Source organism: Macrobrachium rosenbergii, chromosome 56 (genome assembly GCF_040412425.1).
Source record: "Macrobrachium rosenbergii isolate ZJJX-2024 chromosome 56, ASM4041242v1, whole genome shotgun sequence".
NCBI classification, from domain to species: Eukaryota; Metazoa; Arthropoda; class Malacostraca; order Decapoda; family Palaemonidae; genus Macrobrachium; species Macrobrachium rosenbergii.
Window position 1 is genome coordinate 49,847,764 of NC_089796.1, and position 20,409 is coordinate 49,868,172.

Sequence of the window (20,409 nt, forward strand, 5' to 3'; positions counted from 1 at the left end):
AAGTAGGTGATCAAGTCCACAATGGGGCTGTTCCTTAGGCTCGTCCCATTCTCATGCAGCACCTGTCTTACCACCAGCATCAGAAACGTACCCCTCCTCCATAAGACAAAGTTTGCCCATGTGGTAAATTTTATAGGTGAGAAAGGTCAGTGCCTTCCCCATTGCTGCAACCAAGTTCCTGATTCTGAGCCGATCTGTGGTGGGCAACTTTTCCTTGGCCATCTTGAAGGCACCCTGGAACTGATTCATCCACAAGCTGTTCTGCATGGCTGTTACTGCAATCATTTCCATGTTGCAGGCCTCTGCATGGCTGAACCAGAGACCCTGTTGTTTAATCTGCCCAGGTGGATGTTGTTGCCTAGCTTTCAAATTGCTGGGTCCAAGGAATGCAGATTGGGGTTTCTCCTCTGAAACATAGCACCTCCTTTGCCTGCAAAATGGAGGGGGAAGGAGCTCCTCCGACCAGCTAGCCATCAGGTATCCCCTTGCCCAGGGACCAATGTGTTCACCTTGGCCAAGACACTGCGGGAAAGCTGCGACCATGGCAACCTCACTGCCCACTTTGCCTCTAGAGCAGCATCTGCCAACTGCTCCATCCATGAGAAAGATGACAAAGCCAACACTGCAGTCACCTTCCAGAAGCCATGTGCCTCATAAATATGGCTTATGACTTCCTGGAAGCCTTGCTTGAGGATGGGGGAGTAGTCCTGGTTGGCAAGATGTCTTCTTGGGTGCCCGGGTCCAATGACTCCAGATGTGGCTTCAACTCCTCCTCCATTCTTGCTTCATGCTCCTCCCTTCTCTACTCTGGGCTCTGTATGACCTCTTTATACAATTTGCTGCCCTCACCACTGCTGGGTGCTCCAGGGGGTGGGCCAACGTGGTTGCCAAACTGCCTTGAAGCAAAGAAGGTCAAGACAACATATCGGAGTATCTCATGTAGCGAAGCAAAGAAGGTAGCAATGAAGTCTCTTGCCGTTCAGAGTGGCTCAACTATGCCCTCAGAGAGGAAGAGCAATGCCTCTCTCTCAAGTCCTTATACTCAGATAGGGACCTTCTATTCCATCTGCTATTTACATTCCCCCAACGAGAGCAAGGGGATCGGTCTCTGCTCTGAATGTGTCTCTGACTCCTCCTTGATGATCTAATTTCTCTGTGGTGTCAGTGCCCATCTCTCCAGGGTGATGATGTCAATCACCTGTCACCGCCCATCCTTGCAATTCCTGCGTGAAGGTGGCAATGAATATCTTCTGGTTGTGGGGAAGGGGATATAGGGGGAGTGGTCTTGTCTTCTCCTCCTGTCCAAAGGGGATCGATATATTATTAATCCCTTCAGACAAGAGGTACAGACAAGACCCCTACCCCCTTGATGGAGACCTCTCCCATTTGTTCCCGACTTCTTGGTATTTTGAAGAGGCAAGAGGACGACCAAGAAGGTGAACGAGACCACTTTTGTGGCCTGGAGTGATCACTCTGCAGTTGTTTGTCTCTAGTAGCCAAAGCAGGAGGAGTAGACTTGCCAGAGGTGTGCTCACCTCCCTCATTGCTGGTGGGAGAGTTCAATATCTCCCACTACTGCGAGGGGGGGGAAGAGTTTTCTCCCAAGGAACTCACCACATGGCAACTGAAGCTTCCCATGCCACCTTCCATCCTTTCAACAACTCAAAAAATTCCTTCTTGATCACCTTAAAGTTCTTTTCCAATGTTGTGGACATAGGTCTCTCATTCACAGGAACTGTAGGAGTCACTAAATCAACCAAAGGGGCACAGAGAGAGAGAGAGAGAGAGAGAGAGAGAGAGAGAGAGAGAGAGAGAGAGAGAGAGAGAGAGAGAGAGAGAGAGGGGGGGCAAAAGGCTCAGGGTGATCTCCCTCCCAGAAGATGCTTCTTTCTTCACCTTCCTCCTCCTCTTATATCGATTCCATTGGGGAGATTGCCACCCCACACTCTCATCACCTGGCTTCCCTGAAACATTCAGTTCCCCTGCAAGCGATGAGATATGAATGATGACTGACATCGATAAAGGACAAAAATTTATTAAAAGCCCCACTGCGGCTTGATCAATGATGAAGCTTGGGCTTTCCCTCCATCCTAAAGCACTAGCAAAGGGCAAGCATCAAACACAGGAACACACAAAATCACACTTTCTTGCTATGGACCATCGGTATGCACAAAATGCATTAATCTTAACACTGTTAAGCACAATATGTGTAGTGTATACATATACTTCATACTGCCTAAAGCACTTTGAATGCACTAGGTCTGCAGTACACAACTGAAACATGCATGGAACATTGCATCCACACTCAAGTGTACCTGAAAAAACAAGGGGAAATGTAGGTTAACAAGAAGTGGGCATCATGGCCGAGGCCAACCTGAGTTATTCTTTTGTTTTTCCTCTGTCAGTATACAGCCGATCAGGACATGCACAGGCGGCGGACTCCATACTGTATACTGTAAGAGGCTATATCCCTGTAAAAGCAACTATCTTTTTTGGCCCCCACCCAGTTGATAGTACTGTACTGTATGATTGTTTTCACTAATGTACAAAATTCCACTGTTCACCTGTGCATACCAGACACATCCTTTTAGCCTGTTCTGTTCTCTTTTCCAATATTTTTACAGTTTGACCAATATAAAAGTTATCAAAAGGCTTACATGGAATTTGATACACTTTCATTAGTACTGTTAAGAGAGCTCTTCACAATTACATATTTTGCTGTTTTATTGTTCTGAAATTAACCCTGAAATTCTTAAGATGACGGGAATACCTTTTTAATCATAACTCGTAGCACAAGAAGATTTTGTTATAAGTTTCTCTTTTGTTAACAAAAAGTGTCTATTCACAGCTTTTAATGCATTGTCTAATACAGTCAGGATTTCAATTTTTTGACTGTACAGTTTTCCCAATCATATTTATTTCATCATTAATATATTCATGGCTACATACACATAATGCTCTTAAAAACTTAAGATGTGAAAGCTGATTTCTTAACTTTACTGGCTCAACAAGAATAAAACCTTACATAGGCAGAAATACTGGTAGGTTTTCTGTACACACTGTACTTAAATCCAATACTAGTTTTATGTGTTAGGCAATCCAAAAAGGATAGACTTCCACTGTTTTATATTTCCCAAGTGAATTTTACTGATGGCACTAATTCATCCAATTTAACAAAGGGGTTACTATTTACATTTTCATCCCCTAAGCAAATATGTTACATCATCAATATACTGTACCTGAACCATACTAGGCATGGAATTGGTTTAATATTTTGCTTTTTTGAAAAATTCCATATACAGTACATATTACTTAGCACTGGAGATAGTTACCATTGCCATACCAAACTTCTTTATTAAAATTTACATATGAATTCAACTTTACATTCAATTACACATATTGCAATTCCATTAAAGAATTTTTGGAAAATGGTATATCCAGCTGTCTGCTCTCCAATCTTCAACTAGTACCACTGTGGATAATGAGGCCATGTCAAAACTCACAAGCCTGGACTTACTATTAATCTGCACATTATTTAATTCATTTACCAAGTCAATATCATTCTTTGTATTAACATCAGAAATGGTATCAACCAATAGGTCAAGAATACACTAGGTATTTTGCTGTACTGTAAGATGCGTAATTAACCAAACTATTAATTGGCCTAGGTGGAAATTTGTTTTGTGAGTTTTTTGTTCCACGCATACATTGTAATGACAGACATGGCACACAACTATTTTTTATTACATTTCCATTTCCTTTTAATATTTCTTTAAACTTTTCTATTGAAATTACTGTTCATACTGCCTACAGGATTTTTATCTGGTTCTTTGTATATACACTGTATTTTCATTACTCGAAAAATTATTCATTTTTTCTCAACACTCATTTTCAATTACAATTGCTACTACATCAGATTTGTTAGCTTTCAGTAATGTGTACATTTTTATCATTTTTCAGTTCAGTGACAGCTACCATGAATCTTTTTGAGACATTTGGGGTGTCTCAATTTTTCATGTTTCCATAAACAATTCTCTTGATTTTGTTCACATTTTCAATAGCAATGTCATTATACTTTCCAAAATAGCAGAGTCCTTTGGTAATTTCCATGCCGTTTGTTGTACAAAATGACAGCAAAATTTAACATGTAGCCTAAGGAAAAGGTCATGTTTCCATTTAGATGTTTGTCTGATAAGTTGATGACACATTCATGATTGGCACTGGAGGTCGAAGGGCTTCTCTGGATCAGCAGTTTCCTTCTATTTTCATGTTCCATTGAAGATCCTGCACACTTTTCTTCTCATTTTCCCATAGTAGTATTCTCATAGAGGATCTTCCCACTCAGATGGTAATGAAATTCAAAATGTCTTCTTTTTCTCTAGAGTTCCTTAAATAAATTTTTATTTTCCTTTATCTTGATGTTGATATATTTTCTAATATCAACAAGGATTTGGTTAGCACCGATCTTGGAATCACATGTTCATCCCAATGTTCATGGAGAAACCACAGGTGTTCTTTGGCTGTATGGGACTGAATGAGGGCATCTGCAAATTCTGTAATGGCATATTCCAAGATAGGAGTCAGGACAGAAAGGTCTGGAAGAGGCAAGCAGTATCCACTGATGATCATAATTACTCTGACACATGATTTATATGTCACACTTTACCACGGGGAAAAGAGGAACTAAGAGTAAATCTAACCAGTTTCAGCTTTCTTTCTATGCCATTTTCAGAAGACTGATACATTGTGATATAAATTTATATTATATGTGGTAGAAGGAGAGTACAAATGAGCATAAAAAAGTATATCTTGGTTTAACCAGACCACTGAGCTGATTAACAGCTCTCCTAGGGCTGGCCCGAAGGATTAGACTTATTTCACGTGGCTAAGAACCAATTGGTTACCTAGCAACGGGACCTACAGCTTATTGTGGAATCCAAACCACATCATGACGAGAAACGAATTCCAACTCATCCTACATGCGCCGAAGTACAGCAAAATAAAAAAAAGGACACAAAAGTATTTTGCTCAACATGTCTAATATGGATAGACAATGTTATTAAGTCAAGACTTAATGTACAGATAGTCGAGGATGATGAAACTGAGGATGAGGAAGAAAAGGAAAACGAAATAGAAGAAAATAAGACTGAAGAGATAGAAAACAGTAATGAAAACAAAGAACAGGATAAGAGTAAGGATGCAGAGAAACTCATAGACTCTACATATGGGGCAATACAGCAGCATACATACGAAGAAATAAACTATGAAATGACAACACAAAAAAAAATCCCGAAGAGGCTGTACCCTGATATACATATTGAAGGGAAAGAGTAAGAAAAAAAGAAAAGAAAGACATAGTCTGCACTCTTTTGAAAAGAGGAAATTGCAGATTCAGTGAAAGATGTCACTACAAACATCCCAAGATATGTCACAACTATGAAATTTATGGCAAATGTGCATACCTAGATGGCTATGAGGTTGAATGCAGCGATCTACATCCAAAAGTATGTTGGAATCTGATAGAAGGAAAAGGTTGCAAATTCAACAAAAAATGCAGATACATGCATCCTGTTGCCATGAAGAACAAAAATCAAAAGCAAATACATGTAAAAAATCAAAGTAAAAATGAAACAAAGGAAAGAATAAAGAGTATGTGACGAAGGAAAAAAGCAAGCCGGCACCACGTTATGAAATGTCAGCACCATGATATGAGGCATCAGCACCCAGGTACAGTGCAACACAGCAATGTATCTACGATGCAAATCGATGGTGCAGATATGGAGATAGGTGCAGATACAAACACAAAATGAATAATTATAAAGATGGAAGATCAACTATTTTGGAAAGTTGGATTTTTAATGTCCGAAGTTATGGAAATGAAGAAAAGAACAACATATCAGAGCAGGAAGGAGACATGGGAAAATCCTTATTATTACCCATATTAGATAATGGGGATAAAATGCAAACCATCATAGTGATGAATGCACAGGGTTTAGTTTCGAGTAACTCAAAAAGATAAATAGAGTTCTTAGAAGAACTAACCCAAACTGAAAAAATAAATATAATGAATATAAGTGAAACCTGGTACTCACAAGAGACCGGTAATGATGATCAGATAAAGGGTTTCCAAACTTATAGATCAGATAGAAAAAATAGGAATCAAGGGGGAACCGCGATATATGGGGGAGACATAAATCAAGGAAAAATCTGTGAGAAATATAGTAACACAGAATGTGAATTAATAGCAGTAGAATTTGAATCTGAAAAATTAGTAAACATTGTAATATACAGACCCCCCGAATACTAAAGAGTTTGACATAATAATTGACAAATTGGATGATATATGTAGAAATCACAAAGACTGGACTATACTCCTATCTGGAGACTTTAACTTTCCTTTCGTAGAATGGAAAGAAAGAATAGGAGACTGTGGTTGTATTTATACATATAAAAAGGAGAGTAATAGTAGCGCAGAAGATAAGAGGCAATTTGAAAAGCTATTAAATATGCTACTAGAACATAACATTCAGCAAATAAATCACCTACCAACAAGAAAGGATAATATTTTAGACCTAGTATTTGTGAACGAGGTGAACTATGTTAAAGAAATAATAGTGTATAATACGAGTATTTCAGACCATAATGTCATAGAATTAACAGTCCATTCCAAAGCACATGAAAACAGAGATAAGCAAGAGAAGAAAAAATGGGAAGGCTATGGAAAATATCATTTCTATAGTAAAAATATAAATTGGTAAAAAATAAATGGAGAATTAAACAAAGACTGGGAAAACATTCGTAAGTGATAATATACAAGTAAATACGGATATATTATATAAAATATTAGAGGAAATAGTGGAAAAATATATACCGAAGAAGAAAAGTAAACATCAGTCACGCATACCAAGAGATAGAAGGATCTTGTTCCAGAAAATCAGAAAGTGGAAAAAAGGTCTTGCAAAAGAAAAGAATGCATGGAAAGTGATGGAGCTAAAAAGTAAGATAGAAATGCAGAACAAAAGATTATACAGTCAAAAGAAAAAGAAAATCAGGACCTTGAAGAAAGGACCCTACAAAATATCAAACAAAACACTAAAATTTTTTACTCATATGCAAAAAAGATGAATAAAATAAGAGTAGAAATAGGCCCTCTAAGAACTGAAGGGCAATTAACAAATGAAAAAAAGGAAATATGTAACATATTAGCAGAAAGATATAAGAGTGAATTCACACCTAGAATAGATAATGAAGATAATGATACAGAAATAAGAGATGAAAATAGAGAATATTTATCGGACATAGATATTACTGAAGCCGATATTGTGCAGGCTATTAATGAGATTAAAAATGGATCAGCAGCAGGACCTGATGGTGTTCCTGTCATTTTGTTAAAGAAAGTGGTTCATTTAATCGCAAAGCCGCTTGCAATATTATTAAGACAAAGTATAGATACAGGCAAGATTTATGATGAGCATAAATTAGCATATATTACCCCAACTTTCAAAGGTGGATCAAGACTAGAGGCAAGTAATTATAGGCCTGTGAGTCTGACATCTCATATTTTGAAAGTTTACGAAAGGATAATGAAAAAATATATAATGGAACATTTAATGAGAAATAGTTTGTTTAATATAGGACAACACAGTTTTGTACCCGGAAGAAGTACACAAACCCAACTGTTAGTCCACCGTGAAAGCACATATAAAAATATGATAAACGAAAAAGATACAGATGTGGTTTACCTAGACTTTGCAAAAGCTTTTGACAAGGTAGACCATAATATATTAGCAAAAAAAATTAGAAAACATAACATTGTGGATAAAGTAGGAAGATGGATAAAAGAATTTTTGCAAAACAGAAAACATAGTGATTGCTAACGATGAGAAATCAGATGAAGCTACGGTAATATCCGGTGTGCCACAAGGTACGGTGTTAGCTGCATTGCTGTTTGTGATTATGATTGCAGACATAGACAGTAATGTTAAGGACTCGGTAGTGAGAAGTTTCGCTGATGACACAAGAATTAGTAGAGAGATTAATTGTGATGAAGATAGGAACTTGCTACAAAGAGACCTAAACAATAGGTAAATAGGATGGTATTTAACTCTGATAAATTTGAATCAATAAACTATGGTGATAAAGAAGGAATGCTATATGCATATAAAGGACCTAATAATGAGACAATCACAAATAAGGAAGCAGTTAAAGACCTTGGTGTGATGTTGAATAAGAATATATTATGCAATGACCAAACAGCAATAATATTGGCAAAATGCAAAGCAAAAATGGGAATGTTGTTCCGGCACTTCAAAACAAGAAAAGCCGAACACATGATTATGCTTTATAAAACGTACGTACGTAGTCCACTTGAATATTGCAATATAATATGGTACCCTCACTACCGAAAGGATATTGCACAAATAGTGTACAAAGATCCTTTACAGCTAGAATAGAAAAAGTTAAGGACCTTGACTACTGGGAAAGACTACATTTCTTACATTTATATAGTCTCGAAAGGAGAAGAGAACACTACATGATTATCCAGGCATGGAAATAGATAGAAGGAATTACTGAAAACATCATGGAGCTAAAAATACCAGAAAGAGCAATGCAGAGGTAGATGAACCCTTTAACGCCGAAGCCCTATTTACAAAAACGTCTCCCATATGCCGGCGGCGTTCGGTGAGTTAGCGCCGAAGCGGAAAAAAAGTTTTTTTCAAAAAATCACAGCACGCTTAGTTTTTAAGATTAAGAATTCATTTTTGGCTCATTTTTTTGGTCACTGCCTGAAGTTTAGTATGCAACCACCAGAAATGAAAAAAAATATCATTATCATATATAAATATTGGAATATACGACAGCGAAAAAAAAACTCGTATATAATTGTATACAAATCGCGCTGTAAGCAAAACGGTTAAAGCTAATGAGTTAATTTTTTTTAGTTGTATTGTACACTAAATTGCGATGATTTTGGTATATAACAAATTTTAAAACGATCAAAGCAACTCAGAGAAAATATTATCACAAAATGATGCATGAATTCGTAACGCGCGGACGTAAAAAATGTTTTTTCAAAATTCACCATAAATCGAAATATTGTGCTAGAGACTTCCCGTTTGTTGAAAAATGAAGCTAATTGATTGAATATTACTAGACTGTAAGTGTTTTAGCTTACAATTGCGTTTTTCGACCATTTCGGTCGAGTTAAAGTTGACCGAAAGTAGAATTTTTTCTATTTATCGTGATTTATATGGAAATATTTCAAAACTGATAAAAGCTACAACCATGAGTTATTTTCTGTTGTATTCTACATGAAATTGCGCATATTTTCATATATAAAACTTTATGTAACGACTAATATAAAGCGGTGCAAATATTACGACAACGAGACGAAAGAATTTCTGAGATGTTCAGCCGAGTTACCGCGCAGACGTAAGGAAAAGGTTTTTTTAAAAAATTCACCATAAATCGAAATATTGTGCTAGAGACTTCCAATTTATTGCAAAATAAAGTTAAACAATTGAATATTACTAGAATGTAAGAGTTTTAGCTTACAATTGCGTTTTTTTACCATTTCGGTCGAGTTAAATTTGACCGAAGGTTGAAATTTTGGCAGTTATCGTGATTTATGTGAAAATATTTCAAAACTGATAAAAGCTACAACCATGAGCTATTTTCTGTTGTATTCTACATGAAATTGCGCACATTTTCATATATAAAAGTTTATGTAACGACTAATGTAAAAAGATGCAAACATTACGACAACATGACGAAAGAATTTCTGAGATGTTTGGCCGAGTTACCGCGCGCAGACGTAAGGAAAATTTTTTTTTTTTCAGAAATTCACCATAAATCGAAATATTGTGCTAGAGACTTCCAGTTTGTTGCAAAATGAAGGTACATGATTGAATATTACTAGAATGTAAGATTTTTAGCTTATAATTGCGTTTTTTTACCATTTCGGTCGAGTTAAATTTGACCGAAGCTTGAAATTTTGGCAGTTATCGTGATTTATATGAAAATATTTCAAAACTGATAAAAGCTACAACCATGAGTTATTTTCTGTTGTATTCTACATGAAATTGCGCACATTTCCATATATAAAACTTTATCTAACGACTAATATAAAACAGTGCAAACATTACGACAATGTGACGAAAGAATTTCTGGCGCGGACGTAAGGAAAAAGTTTTTTTAAAAAATTCACCATAAATCGAAATATTGTGCTAGAGACTTCCAATTGATTCCAAAATGAAGGTAAATGATTGAATATTACTAGATCGTAAGATTTTTAGCTTAAAATTGCGTTTTTTGACCATTTCGGTCGAGTCAAAGTTGACCGAAGGTTGAAATTTTGGCAGTTATCGTGGTTTATATGAAAATATTTCCAAACTGATAAAAGCTACAACCATGGGTTGTATTTTGCTGTATTGTACATGAAATTGCGCACATTTTCATATATAAAACTTTATGTAACGGCTAATATAAAACAGTGCAAAAATTACGACAAAATGATGAAAGAATTTATGAAATTTTCAGCTGAGTTACCACCCGTGCGTAAGAAAAAAGTTTTTTTCAAAAATTCACCATAAATCGAAATATTGTGCTAGAGACTTCCAATTTGTTGCAAAATGAAGGTACATGATTGAATATTACTGAGTTTTAGCTTACAATTGCGTTTTTCGACCATTTCGGTCGAGTCAAAGTTGACCGAAGGTTGAAATTTTTTGTAGTCGACGTACGGTACGTCCACTCGGCACCCAACAGACAATTTTAGTCGACGTATGATACGTCCAATAGGCATTTAAGGGTTAATAGTGCCCAAAACTATACCAGGAAAACTAAGGAAAGCACACAGGACATTAATCCACCACGCACCAGCATCGATAATGCAGCGTCTATTCAATGAGCTACCAGCTCATCTGAGAAACATATCAGGAGTGAGCGTAGATGTGTTTAAGAATAAGCTCGACAAATATCTAAGATGCATCCCAGACCATCCAAGACTGGAAAATGCAAAATATACCGGAAGATGCATTACCAATTCTCTGGTAGACATCAGAGGTGCCTCACACTGAGGGACCTGGGGCAACCCGAACGAACTGTAAGGTCTGTAAGGTAAGGTAAGGTCTCTCTCTATGCCGTATCTCTTCTTTGTTTCTCGTTCGGAAACTTTCTCCCTTTAACTTTTCTTCCTTTAAGTTTTCCTGCTTCTCTCTTCTTGTATTGGTGATGACCTTCACATGGACTTGATTATGGTAATGACTGTTGTTTAAACAAGATGCATCGATTTAGTATAGATATCGGATACGCGATCTCCCACCCTACTGCTTAGTGGACCCACCTATCCCTCTTTATTACTTAAGCTAATCTACACTTCCCAACTTTCTCTTTTGCTTCTTAGGGAGGTTTGACAGCTTAGTGCCTCTTTAGCATCTTATTTGAAACTATCCTAGCTCTGAGATATACCTTAAGGTCCCACTCAGTGCAAGAGGTACAAGCTCACTGGCTGATGGATGTGCGATGCGGGTTGCACATGTTGCCAACTCTTTTCACCACTTCCAGTGCACATGCAGGGTGACTGCACCAGCTGCATTCTTGATGGGCTAAAACTCAAGAGGACAAATGACCAGGTTGTCAAAGTCCAGCATAGCTCAGTTCTGAGGCCCTGCATGTGTAAATGGTCATATTTTGGATATTTCTGATCCTATGGAAACTTCCTTTACCTCCCCAAGGCATTGGAAGGACAAGGTATCGTTTTTCATGTACCTTAAATCTCTCCTCGACCGAATACAGTGATGGTGACAAATAAGGAAATTTTTGAAAGTGCTGTAGGTTGTATTAGGGAAACTCCTCCTGCCTCCAAATCCTCGTAGTCTCTTCAAGTCGGTGACCTCTACACCTTCTGTACTAATTGTTGATGACCCATAGAGGAAAAGGATTTCCATGTTAAAAAAAGGACCAGGCAGTGTGACACTGGAACCATTCTCCCTTGAACTAGATGTTTCTGTGCCTGTGTCCCCAACAAAAAAAAGGAACAAAAAATAGTTCAAATTTTCAACTACAGGCCCTTTGGAGCCTAAAAGAATAAATAGAAGAAAATACAGACCTGACTCAACCTTGGTTCACTTTGATTCCCTCTTTGAGAGTCAAACTGGTCAAGGTTTTTAACCTTGCAAGCTGACTAAGATATGCCTTTAATAAAATGGGAAAATGACCTGTTGAATCAATGCCCATCACAAGAGATGAGCATAAGACAAATTAAAAAAAGAGAACAGTTTGTTGAAACAACAACCAGAAACTAGTCAGAAAGTTATCAGAACATTAAGAATATAAATAACATAAATATAAATGTTACAAGGCATGACACCATGGATAGTGTAGAAAGCACAGTATTAGTGACAATTCTAGATGAAGAAATAAAAGACAAATCAGTATTATTGGATTCGTTAAAGAAAAGGTACAACAATGTTGAAGACTGTGAAATATATGAGGTCCCAAGCAGGAAAGACAAAACTAAATCAATCAAAATAGCAAAGATAAAGTTCAGTGGCCAGACCTTGCCCTTGAAAATTAAAATATTGGGATTAAACAGGGAACTGAAACCTTATGTTCCCAAACCCATGCATTGTAAGAACTGTTGCAAATATGGCCACACATCCATTAAATGTAGAAATTTTCCTGGATGTGCCTATTGCAGCTTTCAGGACCATAAAACATGCTGGGATTGCAGCCAACTAAAATGCATAAATTGTGGCCTAGAATGTCATGCTCGATCTAAAGTATGTGTTTTATATCTACAGTACTGAAGTCAGATTACTACAAAAATGAACTGGAATGTCGATCAGGGAAGCAAAGTTAGAACTAAAAGTGAGAGTATTCAATGACACAGCTAAAAAATTTAGGTATGCAAATAGTACAGTACTTCAGAATCAAACAATACCAGAACTAAAATGAAGCACAGAAATAAAGAAATACCACCACAAAAAATACATGATGAAAAGAACTGTTCTAAGGTAATTTTCGACATCAATGACATTATCACAGTGGATAATTGATTTACCTCTTTTCCAGAAATAGAAATGAACATAATGACATAGAGGAAGATGAAGAAGAAATAAAATCACACAGATATGATAAAACAGATAACACAACTCAGAAGAGGCAAATAGGTAAGATCCCACCTAATTCCACCAAACCAAACTCTAAAAAGAAAAATTACTTGCCATTCTCACCAAAAGCTAAAATTCAGAAACAGGATAACCTTAAAAGTGACACTAAATCAAACATTCCACCGTCTCCCAAAGTATCAATAGTACTGTAAAATGGAATATCAAAATATAGATGACGATAACTACAATGAAAATAAAGAAATTCACCCATCACCAATTATAGATGACACAAGAAAAAACAACAAACTGGTGAACACGAAGATATATGCGATGGCAGTAAATGCTTTGCAGCAATTTACCATAAAAATAAAACTATAACTAAAGAAAGCCTAATCAACATTATAAGAAATTTCATGAGATATAGGAATAAAGAAAAAACAAACATCAAATCTCATGAAGAAGGTTGCAGGTATATTGGGCACTTAAAATATTACAGAGAAAAACATATCATTGTCGTAGATAATATTCTAAAGAAAATCAAAATGGAAAAATCAGATCAAGATTGTACAAATATGGTAGTTAATGAAAGTCAGATTCAAAATACAACAAATAATTAATCAAGACGCAAAAATACAATTACAGTAACTTATAACAAACTTAAGAAAATATCATCATTTATGATTTACAGTAATTTGACCACTCATATTACACCATTCAACAGGTTATATAATTCATTGGAATATAAATGGATTATTAATAAGAATGCTCTTATATTAGTGGAGAAGTTTAACGACTTATAAGTGAATGCAAACCAATGGTTATATGTATACAACACATAATATAGGTGAATATGTACTGGCCACAACATCAAAGGAAAATAAAAATAATTTAGGAACAGCAATATATATCCAAAATAAAATAATAATACAACAGAGTAGATACAGATTACACTGAATTACAAATTTCAGCAATAACAATGAAAATAGAAAACAAAATGTTTGATATTATTAACATACAACCAGCCTAATAAAAAATATGATTTAAACATATTACAACAAATAATCAAAGAATTTAAGAATCCCATGTAATGTGGCCTACCACTTTTGTTCCCTGTCTGTGGATATCCTGAAAAGCATACTGATATGACCACTGTACACCTCTCCAAATGTATCTCCTGCCATAACCAGGATGGTGCAGCTCAAAAACAACTCAAGCACACAACACTTTTTTGAGCCATGATGCCCTGAACACCATAAATGTAATTGGTATTGTACCAGACCAAAGACACCTATGCATACTAGGGGTACACCATCCTTTACTGGAGAAATCCAACCCGACAGGCAAATGTTTCACAGTCAAGCGCACAATACAGTCATCACACAATGGAGGATTTTTGCCCGACATCAAGAACCCATAGTGAGTCTTGTATGTCCAATCCTAAGCCTGCACAACACTGATTCTTGTCTCCTTGGCATATAAGGATATGACCAAGGAGACACTGATGACGTAATACTGCCCATTTTTTGACTCGTTAAAATATTTTCCCAAAAGGACTGCCAAAACATTTTAATTTTCTAACCTACAAGAGGATATATATCCCGATATGGTAGTAGGCATCTTCTGGGTTCTGGGGAGGTGACTGCTACTTTGCAAGTTGATCAGCTTGCTCATTCCCATCCATCTCAACATGGAAAGGCACCCAGGAAAAATCCACTTTTTTACCTCTTCTCTTCACTAAAAACAGCCATTCCAGTATCTCTAAAATCAGTGGGTTTAAAAAGTTAAAAGTTTCTAATGACTGAAGAACATTTCTCGAGTCACAGTACTGTATATGGTATAACTATTTCCCTTCTTAGTTAAAATTTCCTTTAAGGCCCTTAAAATTGCAAGCAATTCTGCTGTACAAATAGATGCAACAGATGATAATCTCCCGCTTCTTTCTATATCAGAGAAGGCCATTCCAAAGCTGACACCAACATCTGACTTTGAGCCATCCATGAAAACTGCAACAGAGTTATCATGTTGCAAGGGATGATCTAAAAATATCGTAAATATGCATATACTCATTTGCTGGCACTGGTGCACTTGCTATAGTTTGTTTGGTTTTGTGTTGTATGCTTCACCATTTATGTCTCCCGGGAGTCAGAGGCGGCAAAGGAAGAAGATGCCGGTCTCGATAACACAGTTGAGCCTGTGGATGGGGATGAGGTGGAGGAGGACTTTTAAACCTCCTCACAAGTTTTTAAGCCATCTGGCCATCTTCAGCACGCAGAGCAGATTTCACAGGTAATTGAGAGAGAAAAAAGTATTTTTATATGGTGTTATCAGAATTGATATTTTCGTGTATGATGTATTTTCAGGAAATTTATAAAAACTGTTTGTGTAAACTTATCATACTGCATGTTGCACACAAGAGAAAAATTATTTTACTTTTTTGTGTACAATATATTTTGGGGAAAATAATAAAAAAAATGTTTATGTTTGTGTAAACTATCATATTGTTTTACATAGGGGATAAAATGGGTTACTTTTCTGTGTGCACAATACGATGTATTATAAAGTGTTTGGGCAAATGAAAAACATTGTGTAGCCTATCATACTGTGTCTCACATACAAGAGAAAAAGAAGAGGTTTACTTTGTTTTGTGATTGTTTTATTTAAGGGAAAATGATGAACTGTTTGTATAGACTATCACATTGTGTTGCATACAAGAGAAAAGAGGGGTGTACTATTTTTGTGAACAATGCAATGTATTTTACAGTGCTTGGGGCAAATGAAACAAGTTGTGTAGCCTACCATACTTTGCGTCACAAGAGAAAAAGAAGAGGTTTATTTTGTGTGTATGATATATTTTGGGAAAAAATTATGAAATTGTTTGTGTAAACTATTGTACAGTACTGTATTGTGTTGTATAAGAGAGAAAAAAAGATGTTCACTTTTTTGTGAACATTACAGTGTATTTTACAGTGCTTAGGGCAAATGAAAACGTGTAGCCTACCACATGTTGTTTATGAAAGAAAAAGAAGATGGGTTGCTTTTTTTTAATAGTATGTATAGTGTTTATTTCCTTATTAATACTGCAAAATAAGGTAGATAATTGCTTTTTGCATAAAGTTATCTGTGCAAAGTATATTGGTTGTTGTTTATAAGCATATTTAGTGTTTATGACTGTGTTGTTGACAAGGAAGGGTACAGAATTGCCCTTGCACACCTGCAATTTTTTTTACTGAATATCTGGATTTTGCCATTATCTGACAGGGCCTTGGCTCTATTAATCCAGGTAACTGAAGGATTAATGTATGTAAATTTCATCGATCTTAATGCAGTATTTGCTTTTTTTTACACAGTTTCAATTATGCACGGTTTTAAATTTTCCACCTTCAAGTATGTTTTTGTGCCACGTTCCACGTTTTCGCCATTCTGTGGGCAAATCAACAAACAAGATCCTCAGTCTGTGTGTGTCAGCAGATCCAGTAGCGTCTGCAACAAGTCAACAGTATTTTTAAAATTTCAAGTGGTTAAAAGTTATTACCGAGGCTTCAAAACACCCTTCCAATTTCAGTGAAAACAAGCCAGCAAAGAAAACAAGAAAAGTTCTTTACTTACAAGAAAATAATGAAATTCTTAAGAAAATAAGCGATGGAATGACCTGTGCGGCAATAGCTCGCCAGTATGGCATGAATGAACCACACATTCACACTATAAAATGCCAAGGAAAGAACATAAAGGATGCTCTGGCAATGAGTATAACAGGATCGGCAAAAGTGATATGCATATAAGAGAAAGTGCTTTAGTGAAAATGGAAAAAGCCCTTAATTTATGGACTGAAGACCTAAACAGATGGCACATGCCACTAAATTCCAATTTCATTAGGGCAAAGGCTAAGTATCTGTATGCTCAGTTTGCTGGTGAAAAAAGTGCTACAGAAGATAATTTTGAGATACTGTAGATAATAGTGATGATGATAGTGATATTGATAATAGGCCTAACAGTTGTGGCATAAGTGGCAAAGAACAAAAATTTGGAGCCAGCAAGGGCTGGTTCGAAAAATTCAAGAAATGTTACAGCCTACGTAACGTAAATATGACTGGCAAATCAGCCTCAGCAGACTATGTGGCAGCAGACACCCACATGAGTTTGCTGAAATGAAAGAAAAAATACAGGCCAGAGCAAGTTTTCAATGTGGGCAAGACAGGTGTATGGTGGAAAAAATGCCCAAGAGGACATTCATTTATAAGGAAGAAAAAAGTGCTCCAGGTTTCAAATCATCAAAAGATAGAGTGTCTGTGTTATTGTGTGGCAATGCAGCTGGTCGTATGATTAAGCCCAGGCTGTTGCACCATTCCAAGCACCCTTGTGCTTTAAAAAATAGAGGCATGAACACGTTCCAGTGTTTTATCAATCTAATAAAAAAGCATGGATGACAGCCGCACTGTTTCTTGGCTCGTTCCATAATTGTTCTGTACGGGAGGTGGAAAAATATCTGTCCAATAAAGGGATAGAATTCAAAGCTTTCCTTATCATAGATAACTGCCCAGGCCATCCAGAAAACACTACGTCTGATCACCCTAACGTTGAGGTTGTTTTCCTCCCTAAGAACACGACCTCTAAATTACAACCGATGGATCAAGGAGTCATCGCTGCATTTAAAAATACGCTGAGAAAACATTCATGATGCTCAAGGAGTCACTTGGCAAAAGTGAGAACAGTGTTAGGGAAGGAATTCAACATAGCCAACTGCACTGCTTTTAATTAAGTCGAGGGCTTTCCAAGTGCTGTTTCTCAGGTTTGGAACATCGTAAGGATGGCTCAGGAAGTTGGTGGTGAAAGATTTGCTAATTTACTTCCTGAGGAGGTGCATGATGAACTTTTGGGTCATTCAAATGAAGCCCTCACAGATGACGAACTAGAACTTCTCATCAGGGATGAAGAGAAAATGGAAGAAGAATAAATTAATAAGCCACCAATACTGGAAATGACTGGAGAAGTGATAAAAATGACATGGAACGTCACTGACAGAATTTTCAAGATCAATCCTTCACTCGAGAGATCTCTCAAGATCAAGAGGCTAATGGAATGTGAATTGGTGTCCTACTTCAAGATGTAGACTTCTATGTAAAAGCATCTTGATAAGATATTAAAGCTTTTCATTGGCCAAAGTAATATATTTCCGTGAAACAGTTCAAATAACTCCTACATAACAAGTAGTTGTTGAATGTAGCACTGAATAACCTGAAAGCTGGAGTTGGAGGTAAGCATCGGTATGAAAATATTTTCATGTAAAGTACAGTATTTCATAAATTCTGACAATGAAAGCATTTTAATAGGATAATAAAGGTTTTCATCAACCAAAATCAATTATTTCCATGAAACTATTAAAATAACTTTCGTAACCCAAGTAGCCTAGTTATTGGTCGTGGTTGTGATCAGCCTACAAGATGGTAGTTGATCATTGTGTCAAAAAATTTTCATAAGCAGTGAAATATTTTATAACTTACATAAATAAAAGCATTTTAAAAAGGCCAAAAAGCTATTCATCCGCAAAACTAATGGACCTCCATGAAACATTTCAAATAATTTGCACATAATGGGTAGTTTACATATCCTAGGGACGCCCCCGTAGCTCATTAACAATGACTCCAAATGAAAAATTGCATAGAATAAAAAGTGTTCAGCGCGCCCGATTCTACCCAAAAAGTAACTTACTTGACCAGTTTGCTTGATTTTCCCGAACGACAATTTTTTCTGCGGAGCGTAACTTTTTCTAAGTACCAAGTTGACGTGAACGGTGTCACGGAGCAACGCTCTCCCGTAGTTAGTCAGATGGCCGATGTGCGGCGCTTCTCTCAACCCGTAGTTCCTAAGGCTGCCACCGCACGGCGCCACGGCCGTACCGCGGGAAATTTAATTCCGTCCAATCGTATCTCAGGCTGACCCAGGTCATGCCCTAGGGCTTACGGATTAAATACTTCGAACCAATCATAATGCGTTCTAACGATATGATTCATAGGCCTTGGCCAACACCAGAACCACGCTTCCTTTCTTTCTCGAACTGCCGCGATGGAAAGTCACGATTTTATTTTGTTCCCAGAAGCGATACCTAGAATGTGTTCCGTGTCCATTTTGGGTCTTTTTGGATTTAGGACCTGCGGAGCCGATACTGTTATCTACTTAACCTACGTGGTCAGACAGCAGCGACTTTGAATAAGGTAAGCACACAGATTACCCCCTTTTTACATTTGTTTTGCTGCTCGGTTAGGTAGGGTTTTGGAACTTACCCTAGTGTGCAGTTGTTTTTTGTAACCTGTGGCTACAGTGAATACAGATATTACCGCTTGCCAGAGCATACGTGCCTGCCAAGAATCATTAAAAATGCGGATAAGGCGCGCAGCGCCGTTCCGCCACGCCGAACTGAGACCAGATATGTTAAAAAAATCACCATTACAAAATTTATGCCCGTTCTAATGTAGGTAGGGAGGTAGGGAATAGCCTAACCGAGGTTTTCTTATGTAGGCTACAGGTAGCCTAGGCTAGCGTTTTCCGTCCGCCCTGATGTAGGTTGGTAGGGTCAGCCTCACACATGCAGTGTAGTGGGTCAGCCTCATGAACGTAGATTAGCGGGTCAGCATCACGTATGTACTTTGGCGGGTCAGCCTCACGGTAGTAGCCTAGTGGGACAACCCTCTGTATGCAGACTAGCGGGTCGGAAAATAGCGAACACTGTACGTTTCGGCAAGTAGGAAACCCGACTTCCGCTACTGTAGTTTAGCGGGTCATCCTTATGTTTGTAGCCTAACGGGACAACCTTTTGCATGCAGACTAGCGGGTCATCCTTATGTTTGTTGATTAGCGGGACAAAAGTTTGTATGCAGACTAGCGGGTCAGAAACTAGCGAATTTTTTACGTTGCGGCCGCCACAAAACCAAGCTTTTCCTTCTCCCCACCCAAAACCCCGGTTCCCAACACTGTCCCCCTTACCATTTTTATTAACTTTTCTTTTGCTTTCCCATTGGGAAACAACACCAAAAACACACTTTTCATTACCGACATGAAGCAAAACGAGAGCTACTTAAAAATAGCGCGCTTTCGGTAGCGATTTTTGGCGCCAAAAGTATGGTCCCGCGGACATTCAGCGGCTCCCACATAATATTAATACTGTACAGTATTAGTTGAGATTACCAAAAAAAAGGGATTTTGACAAAGGAAAAATCTATTTCTGAGGGAGGCCCCGTGTCACCCGGTGAAATTCCATTACTAACTCGAATTTCTAGGTATAAATATTGCTAAATATACCAGA

General features: G+C 37.3%; 1 protein-coding gene across 2 annotated transcripts in view; it reads right to left on the reverse strand.

The window, feature by feature from the left end:
* SWIP (strumpellin and WASH-interacting protein) overlaps positions 1 to 20,409 on the reverse strand; it is a 944,327-nt gene that overhangs the window by 435,231 nt on the left and 488,687 nt on the right. The window lies entirely within an intron of this gene.